This window comes from Fundulus heteroclitus, chromosome 15 (genome assembly GCF_011125445.2).
Source record: "Fundulus heteroclitus isolate FHET01 chromosome 15, MU-UCD_Fhet_4.1, whole genome shotgun sequence".
NCBI classification, from domain to species: domain Eukaryota; kingdom Metazoa; phylum Chordata; class Actinopteri; order Cyprinodontiformes; family Fundulidae; genus Fundulus; species Fundulus heteroclitus.
The window spans coordinates 30,540,043-30,549,641 of record NC_046375.1 but is presented as its reverse complement, the minus strand read 5'-3'; the positions used below and the strand labels follow the sequence as shown (position 1 = coordinate 30,549,641).

General features: G+C 38.6%; 1 long non-coding RNA gene across 1 annotated transcript; it reads left to right on the top strand.

The window, feature by feature from the left end:
• The first annotated feature begins 2,712 nt into the window (after positions 1 to 2,712).
• LOC118566090 lies at positions 2,713 to 4,553 on the top strand. The gene is made up of 3 exons (XR_004932789.1): positions 2,713 to 2,732; positions 3,575 to 3,600; positions 4,499 to 4,553. It is a non-coding gene; the product is annotated as an uncharacterized LOC118566090 (long non-coding RNA).
• Positions 4,554 to 9,599: the final 5,046 nt, after the last annotated feature.

Below are 9,599 nucleotides of genomic sequence, written 5' to 3'. Positions count from 1 at the left end.
CACAGAACAGTTTTTTCCCATCTGCTACCAGCCTTATGAACAAGACAAGAGCTGCCCGTGAAACTGGACACTGCCTCTGTCCCCCATTCAGGACTTACAAGCTTCTGCGTTACATTAACGCACAGTTTACTGAGTGTTTATAGCGTCTGTATATATATACATTTTATTTTATTGTATTTTTATTTAATTTTTTGTCTGCACCATCAACACCAAGTCAAATTCCTTGTAAGGGCAAACCTACTTGGCGATTAAACTTGATTCTGATTCTGAGATGCACTCAAGGGCCAGAAACGGGTAGGAATTTACAGCCACTCCATGTAACCACTGTTCTCAACTAATACACCACTCAATTACACTTGTGTCGGCCTTGAAATGCAGACAATGTTAATCTCTCTTGGATGTTATCTAAACAGGATGCTCTGCTATTCCTCCTCAGGACTCAGGTACAGAGTCAGCAACTATTTTCTTTTGGAAGTGAAGCTGGCATGACTGACAGAAAAATCAGCCAATCAATATTTGACATATAAGGCCCGTTTACACTACACCTAAAAACCGAGCCATGCCGAGACCGGTCCGAGCTTGGTCCAGTTAACCAGGCCGAGCCTCGTTTCTGACGACCGTTTACACACAAGAGTTATCTCAGTTATCTCGGTTCCTTGATGCTCCTCGCCTCCTAGTGGCGATCTGCGGTACTACCGCTCTCTGGGATTGAAGGCGGGACCGAGCAAATCAAAATGGCGGCACCCATAACTTTCAGGATGTTATGCTGGAGTATTCCTGTCATATTTCGGCGTTTGCGGAGAGTCAGGCGAAGAAGGCAACCACCGGTGAACCTATTTGAGAGAGTCGGATTTTGGGGAGTTGATGATGAGACGAACGAACGTCTACTCCGGGTTTACAGACGTCGGAAACAACAACAGACGCTGAGGTTTATCACGCTGCTAACCAGAATCATCTCCGGAAATCGTGTGGCACGGTAAGAAGCTAGTATTTTTAGGACTGTCTGAAATTTCATCTTTACGGAGGCTTATCTACTGTTGCTTCCACCCACCAGCTGATCACGTTTTACTATATATTATTTGGTTTTATTTAAGTCTCCCTTATTTTTGTTGTGCTTACAGAACTGTTTGGACGCGAGAGCAGAGCGAACACTGGTGGCTGTATATTGTAAGAGAGACATTCAACCCTCAGCAATGGATCGAAAACTTCGGGTACTAATTAAGGAAAAAATAGCTGATTTTCTCCCATTTTTATATGATAGGCTATTGTTTTGACACTATTATTTGTTTTGATTGATTACCCGAATTAATAAGGTGAGAAATGCACAAAAAACTATGTATAATAACTAACACTAATATTGTGATTAATTATTTTTTTATATAGAATGAGCTACAGAACCTTCCAATGGCTTTGTGAGTCGCTCAGGCCTTACATCTCCAATGAAGAAACCAGGATGTGACGGCCTATTCCTGTGGAGCAGAAAGTTGGTGCTGTCTTGTGGTTTCTGGGAACCACATCAGACTATCGCACCATTGCTCACCTTTTTGGAATATCCAGAGCCTCACTGTGCATCTTTGTCAAGGATGTTTGTGAGGCAATATGTTATCATCTGACACCACAGTTTGTGAAGCTACCCACTGATATAGAGGCTACAAATATTATGGAGTCATTTAAAGAAAAATGGGGATACCCTATTTGCATAGGTGCTATTGATGGCTCACACATACCCATTGTCGCACCGAATGAGAGCCGAGTAGATTATTTTAATAGAAAGGGCTGGTATAGCATTAATATGCAAGCACTGGTAGATGACAGGTATATGTTTAGAGATATCTGTGTTGGATGGCCAGGAAGCACTCATGATGCCCGTGTTTTAGTTAACTCCCAGCTCTACCAGCTTTGGGAAAATGGTGTGTTCCCCCATCTTCAAACAGTAATCGATGGTGTGATGGTACCTCCCGTTATACTTGGCGATCCAGCATACCCTCTCCTACCCTGGCTGATGAAGCCTTATCCAGAAAATGCAGGGACAACAGAAGCCCAAAAAAAATATAACTTCATCCATAGCCGTAGCAGGATGGTGGTAGAGAACGCCTTTGGGCGGCTAAAAGGGAGATGGAGAAGGCTTTTGAAGCGAATCGACAACAACACATCAAATGTTCCGAATGTCATTGCTGCCTGCTGTACCCTACATAATATCTGTGAGACCCAAGGAGAGGATTTCCTTGATCAGTGGGCCAATGAGGCAAATCAGCGACCTAGTAACAATGTGGTTGATGGAGAAAATTATCCTGATATTGACAATGCCCACGATATAAGAAATGCTCTGTGTCGTTACTTTGCTAATCAAAATTAGCCTTACCTTGACTGAAGTATTCCATGTTTTGTACATAGTTTATTACAGTATAGGTTCAGACATGCACTGAAAAAAGTGCAAACACTGTGTCATTCCTTCAAAGTGCATTTTTAAACTGGTTGAATGAAAAATCATGGTTTCCGTTTTGAATTAGATTTTTCCAGTTTGTTTCAAAGCAAACGACACTCCCCCTGGATAAAATTAAATAAAACAACTCTAAATAAATTGTATTTTCACTTCCAATTTAAAGTTTTCTTGTCATGTGACAGCGTGACGTCACATCAAACCGCATTTTCCGACTTTGCAGTCAGCCATTACTGCTCCCTCGCAGGAAGACGTCGACCGGCTGTCGTCCGCGGAAACTCTTTAAAACACGGTAAGAATTAAAAATGTTTGCAGTAATGTAGGGTTGCTATGCATATTATTAGTTTCAGGAAGGACAACTAAAATTATTTTAAATGTTGTCTGTGTTTTCTGCACTAATGCTAACCTAGCTAAACCGAGCTAAAGCAGGATTGCACTTGTTAGCTTGCAGGGAGCGATGCTTTCTTTGCTTTTTTTGGACAAGTGCTAAGTTAATGTGGTTAATAACATTGATCAATCATGCCAATAATAAGCGCTTGTCCTCATTATTTAGTGTGGTAAGACCCATTTAATCGTATAGCTTTAATACAGGGAGCGGGATTTTTTTTTTTTTTTTTTTTTTTTTTTTTTTAATAAAGCTTGAGGCGGTCCCTGCATGTTTCTTCTGCAGTAGAGGTAATGGGAGAGGAACTCCGCGATAAGAGTCCTAATATTTAGGGTAAGACGGACTGTGAATATGTGGGATAATGTTAGGGAGCTTGTCGTGTTACTGTTATGATGCTGAGTTTCAATGTTCACCGTTATTTGAGTATTGCCGCCGCATGCCGTTCAGTTTTCGGCAAACGCACATGGCGCTAATGCTGCATGCAAACTACACAACTCTTAAACGATTGGCTGTTTTTTCAGTAAGAGCGTTCAGGGTTTAGGCTGTTTAAATAAACCAGGTAAGGAGCACATGTTAGATTGTTTGGCTAAATGAAATATGGACAAATATTATTTAATTTATTTTGTGTACCACCAATAGAGAGGATCTATAGGGGAAAAAAAGATGCATTTGAATTTAATTCTCTTTCCTGTCAGTACAGAATGTCTTGGTATTGTTTGTGTTCACATTCTTTAATTTCTGTTTTACAGGTTTGTTCCTGAAAAGATAGCTATTGGTAAGTCCCAAAATGAACAACTGTGGAAATTTTCATGTATATTTAAGTGACAATTTTATTTTTTTAGACTTTTTACTTTTACCTATTGCAAACAAAATGAACCTTAATTTTAACAGACAATAGCAGTAAAAACGAGAAAAGAAGTTTTAAATACTGTTAATTATTTATTTTAAATGTGTGATGACTGCAGTTATTGTGGCAAAAAAATAAATAAATCACAGAACATTATTATTATTTTTTTTTTAAAATGACCTTCAGCTTTCAAATTACTTAGGAGAATCTGCAGATTTTAGTTAGAGAGTTTGATCAAATTTAAAAGACTCACGTTTCAGTACAGCTTTTAAAATCTGAATTAATAAGAAGTTAGCTGCTCTTATGTGTTGTGTGTTTCTGTTCAATAAGTACATTGATAACTGCTTCAGTAGATGCAAATATGCATTTACCATGGTGCATTTTGTGAAATGTATTAAGTGGCAAGGTAAGGTGGATCTTCTTTTCCTTCCCCAGTCTTCCAATGAATGTGGAAATGCAACCCTACCCTCTGGCTTACTACATTGTTGGCGGATGGCGCATCATCTCTTTGAAGAGATACATACATCTATAAGGTTGTATATGAATGGGTGTAGGTTTTCTCAATTATCAGATTTTTCTTTAGCTTCCCTTTGTTTCTTTTCTCCATTTAATTTTCATTAAAAAAATTCACCCATTTTGCAAAGAATGTCCCCTTTTCTTCTAATTGCCATATCGTTTTGAAGGTAACATTAGGCCTTAACAGTTTGATTTTTCCCTCCCTCTTACTTGCTTTAGTGAACTGCCTTATATTTTCACCATAATTCTGTATGTTATGGACAATTTTGTACCACAACTAATACTGTATATTAATTCTTGTCTTTTCTAGATCCCTTTGGATAAGCTGACATGGCAGAGAAAAGGCCAGCTAAGTTGCGAGTGATTTTAAATCCTGATGACACCAGGAAGCTAATTCTGCCTGGTGGAATTCCAGAGACTGTGGAAGAGCTTTTAAACCAAGTGAGGAAGATGTGTGGAGTAAATGGCAAGTTTAGATTACAGTACCAAGATAGAGACTTTAGTGATGCACTAGTGAACTTGACATCTACTAGTGAACTTGAAAATGTGGCAACTATCAAAGTCATCCCAGTAACTGATGATAGCCAAGCCATCCCTGGATGTAATGATGTAGAGTCTACTCAGACAGATGACACGGAGCTCCTGTCCTCACCTTCCAGCTCTGTCTCTACAAGAACCCAGATGTGGCCAAGAGAGTTTCCAATACCAACGTTCTCCTTTGACACTGAACTGCAGTTAGAAAAGGCAAATGCAGTGTATCGGTCAAACAAGAGACCACTCACAGCGAGTCCTAAAACAATAACAGATATTCTAAAAAAGGTAGGTGAAGAGATTTACAAGTATAAACCCTACCCAACAGATGCTGACTTCAGTGCTGTAGCTGAAGCACTAATCAAGAAGCATCCATGCCTCTATGAACCTGGTTCGTACAATGGTTGCTATGGATGGAAATGCCGGCTGAAGACAAAGATGGGCAACTACCGAACTCAGCTAAAGGGCATTGGATGTGCTGAATTACTTGCAAATTCACTGAAGTACAAAGGTGCGGAGGATGCATTGCCAGCAAAAAACGTGAAGAGACCACGGAGAGGAGAAGCCAACCACATTCCTGACATTCCAACTGGAGAGACTCAAGATATTTTGGAAGCTGAGAGAGTGACACTTCTGAGTGAAGTAAAGAAGCCAAACAATCGTGCATTGATCAAGAATAAAATGGACAAGACTTTTTCTTTGCGAAGACAGGAAATTGTGACAAAGGAACTAGGAGTGGAACAGGTGAAAGAAAGATGGCCTGCATTGTTCTCAGTGGAGGAGGTAAGTATTTTTTTTCCAGTAATGGCAATAGTTCAGGAGTGGCCTATAAATCATGTATCAACTGAGCCAAAGCAATTCAGAATGCATGTTTAGGTCTTGTCATAGAAAGATGAGACACACCACACAGTTTTGATGTGAAATATAATAACATTTGCTTGTGATATTGTTTTTATGCAGATCAATGCTGAATTTATGAGGATTACTACTGTTCCACTTCAACCACGATTCCTGGCCTCTTTGGACAAGCACCATGGTAAGCTGATGGAGATCATCAGGAACAAGGGAGGAGCTATCAGAGAGAAGACACGCGATGTATTGAAGGTTCTTGATCAGGTATGTATTTGCTTAGTGTTGCAAAAATAGCGTATCAGAAAAATTGTAAATAAAAGCAATAATTTTCATGTGTCACTATCAGAACACTTGATTGTGAAATTAGATCGTTTTGGAAGAAGTAGAATGTTTCTCATCTGATTTTGACAGGCTATTCACCGGTTTGGCAGCAATTACTGCAGATCTAAGTTCTCATTTAGACATGTTTGTACATGTTTGCATCTTCAGTCAAGTTGCATGGTTTGTGTTTTGCACTCTCACCTAGAGCCTAGATGTGAGCCTAAAGAGAGAGTGTCTGCTGAAGTGCCTCATCTTGTACCTTGGGGAAGATGTACAAAAACTGATCAAGGAGTTTCTGGTACGATATTTTGCTGTTAATCACTTAAACTTCAGAAAAGTTCATTTACATGAGCTCAGTTCCCAATAAATTACTTAGGTTAATTTATGATAAATTCATATACAATTGCTGATCCCATTTAAAATGTCTGCAGGGTTTCCCACCAAAAACTGAGTAGTCCTGGCGCTTTGTGCAAATGTTGCTCTTTCAGGGTGCACATGCTACTGTTGAGCGGAAGGGGGTGAGCGTAGTCACTACAGCCGCAGCACAGACGTACTGTGCGGTGCGCTGCTAACAGCTTTTGTGAAGCCCCAGGCTTTGTAAATCACAGGTTACCTTTGCATACACATTTATCTGGCGCTTAACTTTCACTTGGTTTTGGTCCCCCGAGTGACCCAGTACTCTGCTCTGCTTAGTCGGGATTGTTGAGGGGGATAGGCCATGGGCCAGAATCTGTACGGTGACGTTTCGTATGAACTGTCAGGGAGCAACTTTCTTCCACTGGGATAAGTTGCTACACATAGCAGTGATCTCAAAACACCAATGTTCCCACGTTTTCACTTGCACATTAATAAGTTATAGCCGATAAAAAAATCTAAACTGTGGCGCTCCGGTCAAAGAGGTCATGTGATTCGATTTTTGCTGCTCAGCCAATCAGATCGCTGTATTGTCAGCTGAGCGAGTTCAACAGTTCATCATGGCTACGCCTGTAAACGGTTGTAAACATTTGTTTCCAGACAAAGAAAGCCCAATAATAGCATTTTCACAGTAAATTGGGCAAAAGTCTGGGCTATTTCTGCCTTGCGATAGACTGGCAACCTGTCCAGGGTGTACCCCGCCTCTCGCCCATTGACAGCTGGAGATAGACACCAGCACCCCTCAAGATCCCAGCAGGGACAATCGTGTTAGAAAATGGATGATGGATGGTCTGGGCTATTTCTTTTTTCTTGCCATAAAGATATTTCTCAACTGGAGCCAGAAAATGCTACTATTGGGCTTTCTTTGTCTGGAAAAAAATGCATACAACCCTTTACGGGTGCAGCCATGATGAAATGGTTGAACGCACTTAGCTGACAATACAGCGATCTGATTGGCTGAGCAGCAAAGATCGAATCACATGACCTCTTGGACCGGAGCGCAACAGTTTAGATTTATCAGCTTTAACTTATTAATGTGCAAGTGAAAACGTGGGAACATTGGTGTTTTGAGATCACTGCTATGTGTAGCAACTGATCCAAGTGCAAGAAAGTTTCCCCCTGACAGTTCATACGAAACGTTTTAAGGAGACGTCCTACAGATTCTGGCCCACGGACTAGGAGGGGTTGCGTGCAGAGAGAAAAACTGTCGGACATGGGGTGGAGATGAGGAATTTACAAACCTGTTGGTTTTATAACATAACTGTTGCTACTTCGATCAGGATTTTAATGAGATCTGACACAACACATTTTTAAAAGTGTAACATAAATTGTGCTTTTAGTACAATAAATGTCTTTTTTTGTCAGGTTGTTGAAAAGGATGACGCAGAAAGAGAGCTTCAGCAGTGCACAATGGCCGTGTTTGTCATCAGGGAGGAAGAGGATCAGTTAAAGCCACCATGTGACATAGGCATCATTATTGAAGGTGTGGAGGTGCTTAATGAGCTGCCATCAATCGCACATGGATGTGCTCTCTTATTTGGCCTCATCTATGCTATGAACTTAAGCTATCCAGGTGAGCTCAGACACACTTTCGATGCGCTGCAGAAAGTCTTCATGGAGATTGAACCAAAGAGAATGACACGCAGAGTGTGCAGTCTGAGTGTCAAGCTCTAAATATGGGGTTGGTCAAAGAAAGACGGTTGCATGTTTGGTTTTATTGCTTCTGTTCAAAGGCATTGCAGGTTAATCTAAGGGTCATTGTTACATAAGGGAGACATTAGACTTAATTCAAAATACTATTTAATTTGTGATTTTTTATTTTTTGTGTTATTGGATTTATTTCTGTTGTAGAAATATTGTGGCATGTATATAACCTTTGAAATGTGAATACTAAATTCAGTAAGTCACATCAGAGCACTAGCTGTGTTTTTTTTTCTGTTTTATTTTAACTGGGTTTGATATTTTAACCCACAGCACCTGTGTTTTTTTTTTCTTAATTTTTTGGGGTCTCCTACATTTGTAATGGTTAAAGTTCATTTTCATACTCTTAATGGGTATTTCAAATGTTAGCAATGACAGCAATGTTTATACTGTTTTACTACTGTCACTTTGGATCTCTGAAGTTTTAAAGAGGTGAAAAAAGTATTTTTACATGTTGAGATGTGTAAGTTGATGTTTTTGCAGTTTCATTAGTTCTGAAAATGGGAAAAACCCACATTTAGTTTAATTTTACATGTAATTTCTTTTCCCTAATTTTTGTGTAAAATATGCACTAGCCTTTTTGAAAGATGATATTTTCAGACTCATCAAAAATAAATGGCCTTTAAAGAGAATTTTCTGTTTTTAATTTGTATCTGGAGTGAATCATTTCAGTGAATTTTAGTTTTATATTGTAGGGAAATTGGCTTGTAATGTTGTGAAATTTTGAGTTATAAAAAGGCAAAAAAAATCTCATTGACTTAAATTGAGTAACACTTTAGCTTGGGACTAAATATAATGTTTTGAGTAAGGTACAAGAGAAACTTGACTTTGTGCTGATTAAAAAATTTAAGTTGAGAAAAATAAAAAAAAATTTCATGTAACAAAATTACAGCATTTCAATTAGTTAATTCCAAAGTAAATCTATACTTATATGTAATGTAAAAAATTTGATTTTTCCAAATTGAAAAAATTAAGTTGTAACGAAGGATAAAACTTGTTTATGGTCTTTGTTCTAAATTACAGTTTTACTTGGTATGAATGCAGTTTCTTTCTTTGGCTTAAAGTAAAAAAATATATTTCTAGTAAATCAAATGTATAATTTCAACCACATCAGAAAGTTAATTTGAGACAAAGTAATAAATTTAGGTGTAACAAATTACAGTAATTTTTTAAAGTTGATCCAAAGTATCTTTTTTTTCAGTGTGTTTTTGAAATTACTGGTGTGGTGTGTAGTTTGAAAAACTTAATAAAGAAAACAGAATTTTCTGTTTTCTGTATGATATGTATGATATGTATTGTAAATTTCTAAAACTTGACTTATATATTGCACAATTACTGATATGGTCCATAGTTTGAAAAGTTTGGGAAAGAAGTAGAAGGCGATGGAGGGTTCAGGGCCTGTAGTTGTGCTGGTTGCTGTGGCAGCCGCTGGACCATCATCTGCATCAGCCGCATCTCGTGTTCCTGTTCCTGTTTTCTCAATCTCTCTTCAGCCTGTTAAAATAAAAAGCATATTCATTTACAACCATGTCCAATATACATATATTACAATTGTTGAGTTATAAAAGAAATGCATTCTTACTTGAAGTCGA